The sequence below is a fragment of the Nomascus leucogenys genome, chromosome 9 (genome assembly GCF_006542625.1).
Source record: "Nomascus leucogenys isolate Asia chromosome 9, Asia_NLE_v1, whole genome shotgun sequence".
NCBI classification, from domain to species: Eukaryota; Metazoa; Chordata; class Mammalia; order Primates; family Hylobatidae; genus Nomascus; species Nomascus leucogenys.
The window spans coordinates 111,729,699-111,742,689 of record NC_044389.1 but is presented as its reverse complement, the minus strand read 5'-3'; the positions used below and the strand labels follow the sequence as shown (position 1 = coordinate 111,742,689).

Sequence of the window (12,991 nt, the reverse complement as noted above, 5' to 3'; positions counted from 1 at the left end):
AAGTTACCTATACAAGCCTCAAATGCTTCATCAATTAATTGAGAATGGTATTAGTGCCTATATATTTAAAGGTGTTGTGAGATCCAAATGAGATAGCATATGTAAAGAAATTAGTACTGTGATAAATCAGTACTGTGATTATCAGTACTGTGATATCATATAGATACGTGATACTGTAGATAAATCATATAGTTTATGATCCATAAATACTGTTATAGGAGTATGGCTGTGATGATTTAATCTGGAACATCTTAAAACTGCCCATAGCATTTGCTCATGGAAGCATTAACATATATCAAAATAATCTCCATCATGATCCACTTTTAAGCAGTGTAGTTTTCCAGTGAACCTGTGATGAAGATAAATAAGTTACCAGAGGTGCCCCTAATTAAGCAAATGAATCTATTTGCTCCACAGTGTTATTAGATACAGACAACTTCGACACTGGTTTTAGATCATAAACTATTTTCTCCTGGCCACTGCAGAAAGAAGAGCTTTATGTCTCTATTCTGAATTGAGGAGGTATGGTTGGCGAGGTGTTGGAGAAGGCTTTAGTTTATTCAGAAGTCTTTTTGAATCCAGGCAAAGGTTAAATGTTTCATATACACCATGGAATACTATGCAGCCATAAAGAAAAAAACAAAACAAGATCATGTCCTTTGCAGCGACATGGGTGGAGCTGGAGGCCATCATGCTAAGCAAACTAACACAGGAACAGAAAACCGAATACCACATGCTATCAATTATAAGTGGGAGCTGGACATTGAGTACACAGAGACTCAGGGAAGGAAACAACAGACAGCAGAGTCCACTTGAGAGTGGAGGTGGGAGGAAGGAGAGTAGAGAAAACTTCTGATTAGGTACTGATTACCTGGGTGATGAAATAATCTATATGCCAAACCACTCTGACATGCAATTTACCTATATGAGCAGTGTGCACATGTACCCTTGAACCTAAAATACAAGTTTAAAAAAAAGGCACATATTAAAAATCAAGGGGCCAGAAAACAGTTTTCTTTCCATGACCCCAAATCTGTCTGGACAGTGTTCCTGCTGCCCTAACTTTCCCTCTGAATATATGTGTATGTGTATATATGTGTATGTATGTATATACATAGCATGTGGTATGTATGTATGTATATACATACACATATATACACATATATATGTATGTATGTATATACATACACATATATACACATATATATGTATGTATGTATATACATACACATATATACACATATGTATGTATGTATATACATACACATATATACACATATATATGTGTATGTATATACACGTGTGTGTGTGTGTGTATGTATAAATATATATGCAAGTTCTTTATAAACTTAAGTCTGTAGCTTGTGTTGAGTTCAGACAGCTAGTCCAGTTCTGCCAATTCACAGATGTTCCATGGAAGCAGATGATGGCTTAGGATATGGACAAACTGAGTGTGGCTCTAATAAAGTTGTTTGTTTTATAATTTATACCTCGCTTTGTAAGGTAGTCTATGTTTAATAGAAATCTAAATATTTTGCTCTGTTGAGACACATAAAATTATTTATAATAATTCTTTTGTTCCCCTCAAATGAAGCCATGATTTAAAGTTCAAACCTTGAAGTTGCCCGTACCTAGGTTAAAATCATAATTTGATACACTCCTAGCTGTAATATTCTAGGGGAGATACTCAACTTTCTGAAGCCTAGTGTTTTTAACCTATAAAATGAGCATAACTGTACCTATCTGTTAGCTTTTGTTGTTCAGGTTGAATAAGATAATCTATATACAAAGCATTTAGCAAGTTTCACCTAGGTTAAACACTCAGAGATTAGGGGTGTTCTTGTTATTATTTGGATCCCTGGTTTGTGGCTACAGTTTAGTAGCCCAGGGAATATAGGCTGCAGCTGAACCACGGAGAAGCGGTTGTCTGATTCGTTCACTGTAAAATACTGCAACACCAAATGACCTTCACCAGTGACACTGAAACGCTACTGAAGCACTAGAGGAAGCACTCAATAAGTAAGAGCCATCTTATTACTATTATTATCATCACCATTGTTGCTATTCAGTCTAACCTGGAAATGGGTTGTGGGAAGTTTAATTTGTTTTAAAAATTGAAATGAAAGTCAACACAGACATTAATTCTATGGCAAGAGGTTATATTATTTTAAATGGCTAAGAAGAGGTAGATTATTCTGGGAACAGAATTTGCCCGAGAAGCCAGTAATTGGTTGTTACTCAGGGTTATTGTCCAGGCAATACAGACGCTTTGAGTAGCTCTGTGCATTCAACATTGTAACAGTGAGTGAGAATATTATCTAGAATGCGTGAGATGCCTGTAAAATGATGGTGCTGGTGGAGAGTGGAAGGAAAGGCCACTCTGTGTGAGAAGCATCAGTGCATTCGGCTTACCTTTATATATCTGCGATGACTGAGTCACCTACTTACTAAAATGCCTGTCTGCAAAATAACGTTTCAGTTGTAAATCTGAAACCATCGAACTTTCATTCCCAAACTTTTCCCACTGAATCAATAGTTTATAAGATAATCTCTGACAGTATAAGCTTTCTTGGAAACACAATTATCACATTACAGCCAAACATAGTGTATCTATGCTCTTTTCAAAACCAAACATTGTTTCTAGGAATGTAATGCAAACAAACTCTATATAAATCAATTTTAAGTACTTTTTAAAAAATGATTTGTTTCTGAAAACTAGTTTCTGCACCAAAGCTCATGAACAGAGGTGTCTTCAGTGGGATTAAATACTGTCTCAGGGGTTGGTTAGTGCTTTCAGATGAAGCATCTCATTTGCTGTCATAACAATGATACCTGCCTGACCTTATAAGAACAGGTATCATTATCTTCATTTTCATTTGGGTAAGTTGACGTTTAGCAGAGTTGAATGACTCATCTGAGGTTATTCTTTTTCTCTCTCTCTCTGAGGCTGCCTCTCCACCTCTTTGACAATCCTCACCCAAACCTGTTTTTATATATAAAGAGGACTAATCTTTCTGGCCTATCGTAATGTCCACTTTTGTACCCAGGAAGAGATTATTTGTTTGAACATTTCCATCACAGAACAAATAATTATGTAAGGCTTTATTGTGAATTCTCCGCCTCATAAAATAATGTAGCCCAAACTCAGAATTTTCAAGAATGTAACTCATGTCCCAAAGCACAGATGATAACAAAATACGTGAACGTTTCTGTCTCGGTTCCCGTTAACACTGAAAACTTGGTCACATCCTATTTTCAAGGAGTCAAGGGCAGATTCCATGTGTTGTCTTCTGAATTGCAATCACCAGAGGTGTTTGGTGGGGAGCCCATGGCTCTGTGTCTTCCTAAGTTCTTGTGCTTTTTCCTCTCTGCTGGTCCATTAACTTTACTTAAGTAACAGCTTTGAGTGTGAGCTACCTCCTTTCTTGTTAGAAGTGCGTGAACGTCAGGCAAGCCTCACGCTGCCTGGCTGGGGAATGCTTGCCCTCACTCGGCTTTTACGGGATGATTTCCATCATGTTCTGCTTTGTTACATCACAGTGTATTCTAAGAAGCATTTAGCTTCAGGATGTGTCAGAGTGTTTTCCAGTAAAAGCACGTTTCGGGCCATGAGAAAGAGGCTGTGGATGAACCACACTAGGGATTCCGACTCCTGCGGTGCTCCCAGGTGGAGGAAGTGGCGAAGCGGGCACTGAATGTAGCCTTGGGACATTCCAAACGGGCGATCACCACGGAGAAAGTCATTTCTGCCTCTTTTTAGAAGCAGCTGTATTTCCTCAAGAAAGTGACTTTATCTGGCTATTCCATGGGGGAAAGTGAGCTGTCTCAAAATTAGCCTTATATGCTGTGCGGTATTAAAGGAAAATTATACTTGGCTCGCCAGTGAGTCATCGTACTGGTTTCGCTTTATTTTTATTTCTTTTCTACTTTAGGAACTGAAGCTTGAAGGCAACTGTTGGGGGAAGGTGGGGAGGATGGGAAAGATGCAGAGAGAACCTGCGCCATGGTGGTCACGAGACAAAGGAAAGCAGAGACTTCCAGGCGGCATGAGCCTGAGACCCTGGGCAGGGCAGCAGCTCTCTGAGGCTCAGGGGCCTTCCCTTTGAGGACACTAGCAAAGGCGCTAAACTCACATCCAGTGGACGCTGTTCACTGCCATCAGGGTGTGTGCATTCAGCATGGCTGGCAGGAGAATGCCTCCTTAATACTCTGCCGATTACTCTACTTATTTATTTGTATTATTTATTTATTGTTTGAGACAGAGTCTTGCTCTGTCACCCAGGCTGGAGTGCAGTAGCACGATCTCAGCTCACTGCAACCTCCATCACCCTGGTTCAAGCAATTATCCTGCCTCCACCTCCTAAAGGAGCTGGGACCATAGGTGTGTGCCACCACACCAGGCTAATTTTTGTATTTTTAGTAGAGAAGGGATTTCACCATGTTGGCCAGGCTGATCTCAACCTCCTGACCTCAGGTGATCCTCCCGCCTTGGCCTCCTAAAATGCTGGGATTACAGGCGTGAGCCACAGTGCCTGGCCCAATTACTCTAGAGTAAAATAACCATAGATGTGACTCACTTACAAATCCACATACATACATCTGTTTAGACTCAAAACATGTGGGACCACATTTACTCTCGGCTGTTTTGGGAAGTCAGCAGGGAATTTGCCTAAGAAAAAGTTTATACCCTCAGGCCAGAAAGGCAACTGCGCTCAACCCAGAGTCCTTTAAGTTAATTTGAAGTCTTTTGGGAATAATGCTGAAAACAAAACCCAGAAGCTCCCCCATTTGCCTTTTGGAAAATCAAGGAGAAATGAGAAAAAAGAAAAATTGTAAAGACCAAGCATTAGAAATAAAATCCCTTGAGTTGGACCCAAGATGAGAAAAGAAGTTAGAAGGACATACCCTCCCTTCATCTCTCTGCACATGTGTAGGATATAGAAGCAATAATCTTATTGTTACAAAATACAGACAGTAAAACTCGAATTAAATGGAGTGTTTGTGCAAATCATTATTCCGGACAGCTGAGGCTTTCCAATTTGAAGACAAAGGTAATACCCTCTAAGCACCATCATTTAAAAACAAATTTTTAATGATAAATTTTACATAATAAATGCTTCTTCTATGTATTTTTACTGTCAGTTTTGTTTTGTTTTTCCGATTATAAAAGCCACGTGTGGTTAACACCAAGCAGGTTCATTTAGTAGCATCTAATAAAGAAAACAAAAAAATTACTCTTCATCCCATAGCCCAGAAATAACCACTCTTCATGTTGTATCTCACCTTTGGGAAGCGCATTCTGAACCCCGTTCCCATACCCTGGGGGGAGTCAGGGGTGTGATTCACAGCTCCTTGGAGCTCTCAGCCCTGTGGGGCATGCAGATGACAAAGCAAGATAAACGCTACGGAGACCTGTCCTGAGTGTTAGGAAGAAGACATTCTCCCATTCAGATGGAAGGTAAAGGGCAGAAGAGAGAGGCATTTCCAGAGAGAACAGCCTGTAGGGTTTCAGGTAAAACAGCACCTAAGCGGAGCCTCAGAAGTGGGGAGAGAGAAAGGAGGTTTCCAGGCAGAGTGAGCATCGAAGTTCCAACTCAGCCCCGTGTCCAGCAGCCCCGTGTCCAGCGCTTACTGGGCGAACTGGGGAGAGGTAAGGCTGGAGCTTCCAGGTGTGGGTGGCTACAGGTCAGATCTTAGAAGTTTTTGCAGACCTGGGTAAGAAATTCACTTTTTTTTTTCTTTTTTTCTGCAGGAATAATGTGAAGCCAGTAAATCTTAAACAAATAACTAAAATGAACCCAGGTGTGGGTTAAGGACCTGAGTAGATGATGATCTGATTGAGATAGAGGAATCCAGGAAAGGAAGGAGAGGGAGATGCGTAGAGGCTCAAAGGTTTGGTTCCTCCCTGTGGAACATCCAAGATTGTAAGACACTTGGTTAGCAGCGCTGTGCTGGAGTGTTGAGGGTCTCAAGCTCAGGAAAGAGGGTTGGAACAGAGATACTTACTTGTGAGATATTAGCATGACTGGATCCTCGATTTAGTCATCTCTGCCAAGTTCCTTTTACCAGGTAAAAGAACATTTTTGCAGGTTCTTTGGGTTAGGAAGCAGAGTATCATGACCAATGTTTTGCAAATCAATTTGAAATCTTAGATGGCATGAGGAGATTCCTTGAAAAATACCACTTTCCAGAACTAAAACAAGAAGTACAAAATCTTTATAATTCCATTTTTATGGATGGAATTGAACTTGTAATTTGAAACATTCTCAATAAGAAAAGTCAAGTCCAGAGGACTGAATCATTCAATCACTGAAAACACTGCAGGGAGAGCTGACACTAACCGTCCATGAACTCAACCAGAAAATGGCAAAGGCAGGAACGCTTCAGACTCTCTGCATGAGGCCAGCGCAATCTTAATAACAAAACTTCACAAAGACATTGTAAGTTAGGAAAATTACAGGCAGATTATTCTGATAAGCAGAGATACAAAACTCCTAGACAAAATATTAACAAAACAAATCTGTGGCATATAAAAAGAATTATACATTACAACCAAGTTGGGTTTATTCTATAAATGTGTGCTAAGATTTAAAATTCAAACAATGTGATTTATTATATTACCATTAAAACTCACAGGAGCATCTCGGTAGACACAAAATGAGCACTTGATATTTTCAACACCCATTCAAAATAAAATTGGTAGCAAACTACAGAAAGGGGTTTTGTTTATCTAATAAAGGATATCTCAAGAAAACCCTACAGAGGTTACCATACTTAATAATAAAACTTCAAAAGCTTACTTTGTTTGTTGTTGGAAAGACCCAGCATCTACTACAACTTCTACACGATAGTACACAGGATGTTCTCTTCACTGCAATAAGACAAACAAAGGAAAAGTCATGAGAATTGGAAAGACAAAGTAAAACTGTCATTTTGCATTGTCAGCATGATTGTGTAGATAGAAAATGTATTCGGATATACAGATCAACTATTAGAATAAGTCAGTGAGTTTAACAGCATTACCGATGAAAGACTAATGTGAGAAATCACGTGTGTTTCCATATATTTTAATGAACTGTTTAAAAATTTTATTTAAAGTGAAAACTTTTACAGTAGCAGATAAAATAAAATTTCTAGGAATAAAAGTAATGTGTGCAAGAGTCTTACACAGAAAACTGTAAACATTACTGAGAGATATTCAAGAAGTCTTAAGGAAATAAACAGCATACATTATTGAAGGTTTCTAAGAATCAATATTGTAATTAAGTTTATTCTCCTAAATTGATTTAAAAATTCAGTGTAACTCCTCTCATAATCTCAGTCCTTCTATTTTACAAATTGAAAAGCTGATCCTAAAATGTATATGAAAACAAAAAAGATAAAAAATAATGAAGACAAATTGAGAATATAAAACAAGGTTCGAGGTCTTCTACTCTCAGATCTCAAACCTTGTTAAAGCTGCAGCAATGAAAATGGCATAATGCTGATTGGTGTGAGAATAGACAAATAGGTCAGTGTCATAGAATAGAGCACAGAAGAAAACCCACGCTTACTATTCACATGATTTGTGGGAAAAGAAAGAAGAGGAAAAAAAAAAAAACTCTGCTATGCATTGAGGGAAAGCAATCTTTCTTATAAGTATGGATTGTTTCCATTTTATATCCATATTTTTAAAAAGCCTTTGATCCCTACCTCACACAATAAACAAAAATCATTCTAGGTGTTTTGGATTGAAATGAGAAAAATCAACAAAAATCTTTTCTAAAAGCGGTCATGAAAAAATACCAAGAAGACCTTGGAGAAATCAAAGATTTCTAAAACAATATACATATACACAGAGGACTTACCACAGAAGAAAAAAGACTGAAAACTAGTGCTTTAAATTAGAACTGTGTGTTACAGAATATACCATTAAGAGAATCAAAAGGCAAACCACAGTGTAGAAGATAATTATGGTGTATATATTCAACAAAGGTTCACACATAGAATATATGTAAAGAACTACTGCAAACTAATAGGAAAATAACATTAATTGAAGGCAAAATGGGCTGAAAACTTCAAAAGTCACTACACACGCATCCTCCAAATAAGTGCTTTGAATGGTGGGCACCAAGGATCATCTGAGTACAAATTAAAATGACAGTGAATGAATGAAAACGAGATAGCACACCTGCCAAAATGGCACAAAAAAAGCAAAAAAAAAAAAAAAAAAAAAATCTGACAATTCGAAGTGTTGACAAAGAAGGACTTTCATTAACTCTGGCCAGAGCCTAATCTACCTGGAAAGGTACTTTGTGGAACTATTTGTAATATCTACTAAAAGGAATTTAGGCTTACCCAGTGAACAAACATTGCTCTTTTCTGAATGTACCCATGAGAAAAGAGTGCCTAGTACCAAGAGAAAAGATATTGGTGAAAATGTTTAGAGTAGCTTCTTCCATAAATAGCCCCAAGCTGGAAACAGCTCAAATGTCCATGAATAGTATTACACTATATCATGTTTATATTCATACCACGGAACGTAGACAGCAATGAAGAATAACTACAGATGCACACCCATAAGACAGATTGCTGAGTCAGTATACTCTCTTTGATACATATAATTCTATTATATAATGAAAAAAAAATATAACGATAAAAAACAGTAAAATAAGTTTATAATGACAGACATCAGAATAGTGGCTACCTATTGTGTTTTGTTTTGTTCTGTTTTGTTTTGTTTTGAGACAGGGTCTCACTCTGTTGCCCAGGCTGGAGTGCAGTGGCACGATCTTAGCTCACGGCAGCCTCCCTGGCTCAAGTGATCCTCCCATCTCAGGCTCCCCACTAGCTGGGACTACAGGCGCACACCACTACGTCCAGCTAATTTTTGTATTTATTTATTATTCTTTTTTTTTTTTTTTTTTGGTAGAGATTGAGTTTTGCCATGTTGCCCAGGCTGGTCTTGAACTCCTGAGTTCAAGCAATCCTCCTACCTCGGCCTCCCAAAGTGCTGGGGTTACAGGCATGAGCCACTGTGCCTTGCCTGGTTACCTTTTGAAGGGCTATGATTGCAAGGGTATGAAGGAGGGTTCTGGAATGGTAATAATGTTCTATTACTTGATCTGAATAATACTCATATTTATGTGCTAATTTTTCTCTAAATTAATCATATACTTACGACTTATGCATAATAAAGTCAAAATATTTTAAGGTCAAATTAGTAAAGGGAATGTCCTAAATGAAGCTATTCTGTCTGTGAACAATTATATAGTTATATGAGAGAACTTGCTGGGCGTAATAGCTGTAACTTTAATCATTATTAAATATTATTAAATAATAAATCATTGTTCAATCTGTTAAATAGATTTCTCAAATTGCCACTAATTTTTCATGAAGGTGGTCTGTACCCATTAGCCAGGTGCCTGGGTTTAGCTAACTTTGGTTTTGGGCAGGAGTTGGGAAAGTCAGACTGCTATCTGACTGATTGTTCATGGACTTTAAAATTAGTCTTACACAAACCCCAAGATTTAAAAAAAAAAAAATGACAACAGAAACTGAAATTTCCTGGAAACAGCTGTCATTTGGGATTCAGAAGACAAAAGACATGATTCAAAACCCTGCCCCTTGCTCTTGACGGGCGATCCCTGCCCAGCGCTGAAAAGTCTCCCTGTTGTCCTGGCCCCTGTCCCAAGGCTGTGGCAATAACATGCACTCAAAGACATGTTTGCTGGAAGAAGACATGTGAAGCATGAATGGAATTTTGCCTTGGCGATAACGTTGAATGTGCTGTTCTGCAATCCTGTACCAATAGGGCACCAGGCCCGCTCTGAAGTCCGCTAATGGCAAACCCCTTTGTTCCCTCAGGGACACACAAAGCCACTGTTCCCATAGCAACCTTGCCAAGTGATGTCAGAAACCAGGGTTTGGCCTTGAAGGCTACAACACAAGTGCGGTGTTGACGAGCTAGCAATGAAGACAACCCCGAAAACAGCACCCTGCCTCCAGCAACAGAAATCAGCAGTGCACGTGTCTGCACACACTGTGTCTTGTTTTATGCTTAAAAATTGTGAATAATCCATTTTTAAGTGTGTATATTCTCTAGAAGCCTGTGTTTCTCCTGATGTGTGTTTTATGCTTAAAAATTGTAAATAATCCATTTTTAAGTGTGTATATTCTTTAGAAGCCTGTGTTTCTCCTGATGTGTCATATCGCTTGGAAAATCAGATTTCCTTTTGCTTTCATGAAGACTAATTTTTGAAATTGAAGATGAAATGATTCATTTGCCCAAACCCTTAAGATGTCCTGACTTTATTCCTTAGGGAGGTTCATCATGTTCAGAGGAGAAGAGAGTGAAGGATTGTTTAATAAAGACCAATCACGTAAATTTTATGATATACATGATTGTTTTAATATACATAGTTGTTTGACTTGGAGAATTCACAGTAAAGAAGACAATTGTGGAAATATATTATGGATTTTTGGCTGGGCACGGTGACTCATGCCTGTAATTGAAGCACTCTGGGAGACCAAGGTGGGTGGATCACCTGAGGTCGAGGGTTCGAGACCAGCCTGGCCAACATGGTGAAACCCCGTCTCTACTAAAAATACAAAAATTAGCCGGGCATGATGGTGGGCACCTGTAATCCCAGCTACATGGGAGGCTGAAGCAGGAGAATTGCTTGAACCTGGGAGGTGGAGGTTGCAGTGAGCCGAGATCACACCATACACACCAGCCTGAGCAACAAGAGCGAAACTCTCAAAAAAAGAAAAAAGAAAAGAAAAAAGAAAAGAAATATATTATGGATTTTTAAAAGAGAAAATATTTTATAAAAATTCTAACTTCACTGTCAAATAGCAATCGGCCTCTTTCCTTCAGTTTCCAGGGAAATCAATAGCAGCTCAAATTTAGAAGTTCTGCTTTGAGCCTTTTCAAATCACGCTGTGATTGAGCATTTTACGTGTGACACCATTAGCCAGAGGAACAATCCTGGTTCTGTTGTGTGTTTTTTTTCTTTTTCAATTGATTTTAGAGAGAAAATGAGATATTGATTGAAGGGTAATCCTTAACATAGAAGGGATTGGAATAACTGTTAAATTTTGCAGATTCTTCAGTTAAACTACTGTGAAAGTCTTGACGTTAGCCTACAAAAAAGCCTTTTATTACAAACTCCATACTTGCTAAAGTGCTGTCTTTTGATACTGCAGTTTTGTTTCTGTAATATATTTATTATTCAGAACAAATAAAATTCTCCAATGTATTTTGCTTGTTAATGTCATTTACCCAAGATCTATGAAATGACTAAATTTATACCTATATATACACACACATATTAACATTTATGCATCTGTATATTTTATGTATCTGCACCAGTGATATAACAATAATTTTTATTCCTATGTTACATAAAAACTTAGTAATAAGTCTCATTCAACTTCACAACCCATGAAATAATTTCTGTTTCAACCTATATGAGCCAAGGGAAAATTGTTTAAATATTTATATTTCATATTTTAAAATGGTCTCTATCATCTGCTCACTCTTACCAAAAAAGCGACACAGGCACCCCGCTGAGATAAGGTAAATGTGTAGCAGTCACAGGAATAGCAATTCTCACTGGGTGCTGGTACAGTTTCAGGTACTGGGCTGGGAGTTGTCCAGTCATTACCTTCTTTAATCTTCACAACAACTCTAACATCGAGTGCTGTTGTTCCCGATTTATTGGAGCAAAAAGACAGGTTAAGTCACTGGCTGAAACAGGCTGACCTCAGTGTCAAACCCAGGTTTTGCTGGTCACAGAAACAAAGCTTTAAAAAATCTCTCCAAATACTACGTCTAGGATTCCTGGAGGCCAGGCACCCTAAAGACCAGCAGGAACCTCTGACACTCCATCCACACCCCCACTACAGGGAACTGGTGATTACACGCTGAATCAACGCATCTTACAAGAATGGGAGCCACCACTTAGGGCCAGGCTATTTGTGACTAGAAAGCAAACAAAAGAACCTGCTCACGGTGAAATTTGATCGTTGCCCATTGACTCTCAGGTGACACGGCCTCCAAGTATAACAGTGAATCCCCCCTGAGGGCCAAAAATTGCCTTGGAAAATATGATTGTGACCTCTATTTCTCTGTTGCCATGGAGTTACGCCTCTTGTCTGTTGATGGATGGTCAATCATTGTATTTACACGCAGTGAACAGTGAACATATATAATGCCTATGGTCTATTATTATTTCTTTGCAGGAGGTTTATTACAGGGTTTGGTATGCAATCTAAATTAGATGTCTCGAGAAAAATAATGCTTTTAAGTTTAGGCAGTTTTAGAGAATTCTTTGAGTGAGATTCCCTCTTTAGAATTCCACGGAATTTTCTGATTGCCTTTGAAGTTGTTTCTGTCTGAAACTAGTCTATTTATTTCCTTTTTAAAGGAGATTTTTTCTTTTCAATCATCTACTACAAAATAACTTTCTTTTATGTTTATGAGACATTAGATACAATTATTTTCTAAGTCCATCTCTGTAAACAACCTTGTAATTTTTAGCCTTTCAAATGTCATTATCATAAACACGAATCAGCACTGGTTCTGCTCCTGGTTGGCTTTGAAGCGGCATTTAAAATCCCCGTGGCTCTCAAGCTCTCATTGACCTGGGCCACCTGGGTGAGTAAATTCAGCCAGCAAGTTACCGTGGGTTCCATGTTATCATTTTCCAAATTCCTGGTACTGCTGATACGTGCAAGCTGCCCACTTTGAAAATGGAATGTGCCATTTCATCCTACTCAAAAGTGGGTGGAGAGAAAGAAGTGTTTCACTGAGGGTATTTGTGCGAGTGGACTGCAGATGGTGGAGGAATCATGCTTTGCACAGTGGCGGCCGGTTGTTGGCCATCCTCTAAATGAGCGCTTTAAAGCTGAGTCCATTAAATTATATTTTAGGCTCGGGGGTCTTATAGGTCATTTCACTCTACACTCCTCTTTGAATCCTAGAAAGATTAAGTATGATAGGCAAGTT

At 38.5% G+C, this 12,991-nt stretch overlaps 1 long non-coding RNA gene across 2 annotated transcripts in view; it reads right to left on the bottom strand.

Moving 5' to 3' along the window:
• Positions 1 to 12,055, bottom strand: part of LOC115836740 — a 69,381-nt gene extending 57,326 nt beyond the window's left edge. Inside the window, exons 1-4 of one of the 2 annotated variants that reach the window (XR_004031776.1) lie at positions 11,527 to 12,055; positions 8,338 to 8,388; positions 6,801 to 6,871; positions 5,284 to 5,367 (exon numbers count right to left, since the gene is read on the bottom strand). This is a non-coding gene — a long non-coding RNA (uncharacterized LOC115836740). The remainder of the gene's footprint in view (positions 1 to 5,283; positions 5,368 to 6,800; positions 6,872 to 8,337; positions 8,389 to 11,526) is intronic. The other variant, XR_004031775.1, reaches the window with a different exon arrangement.
• Positions 12,056 to 12,991: the final 936 nt, after the last annotated feature.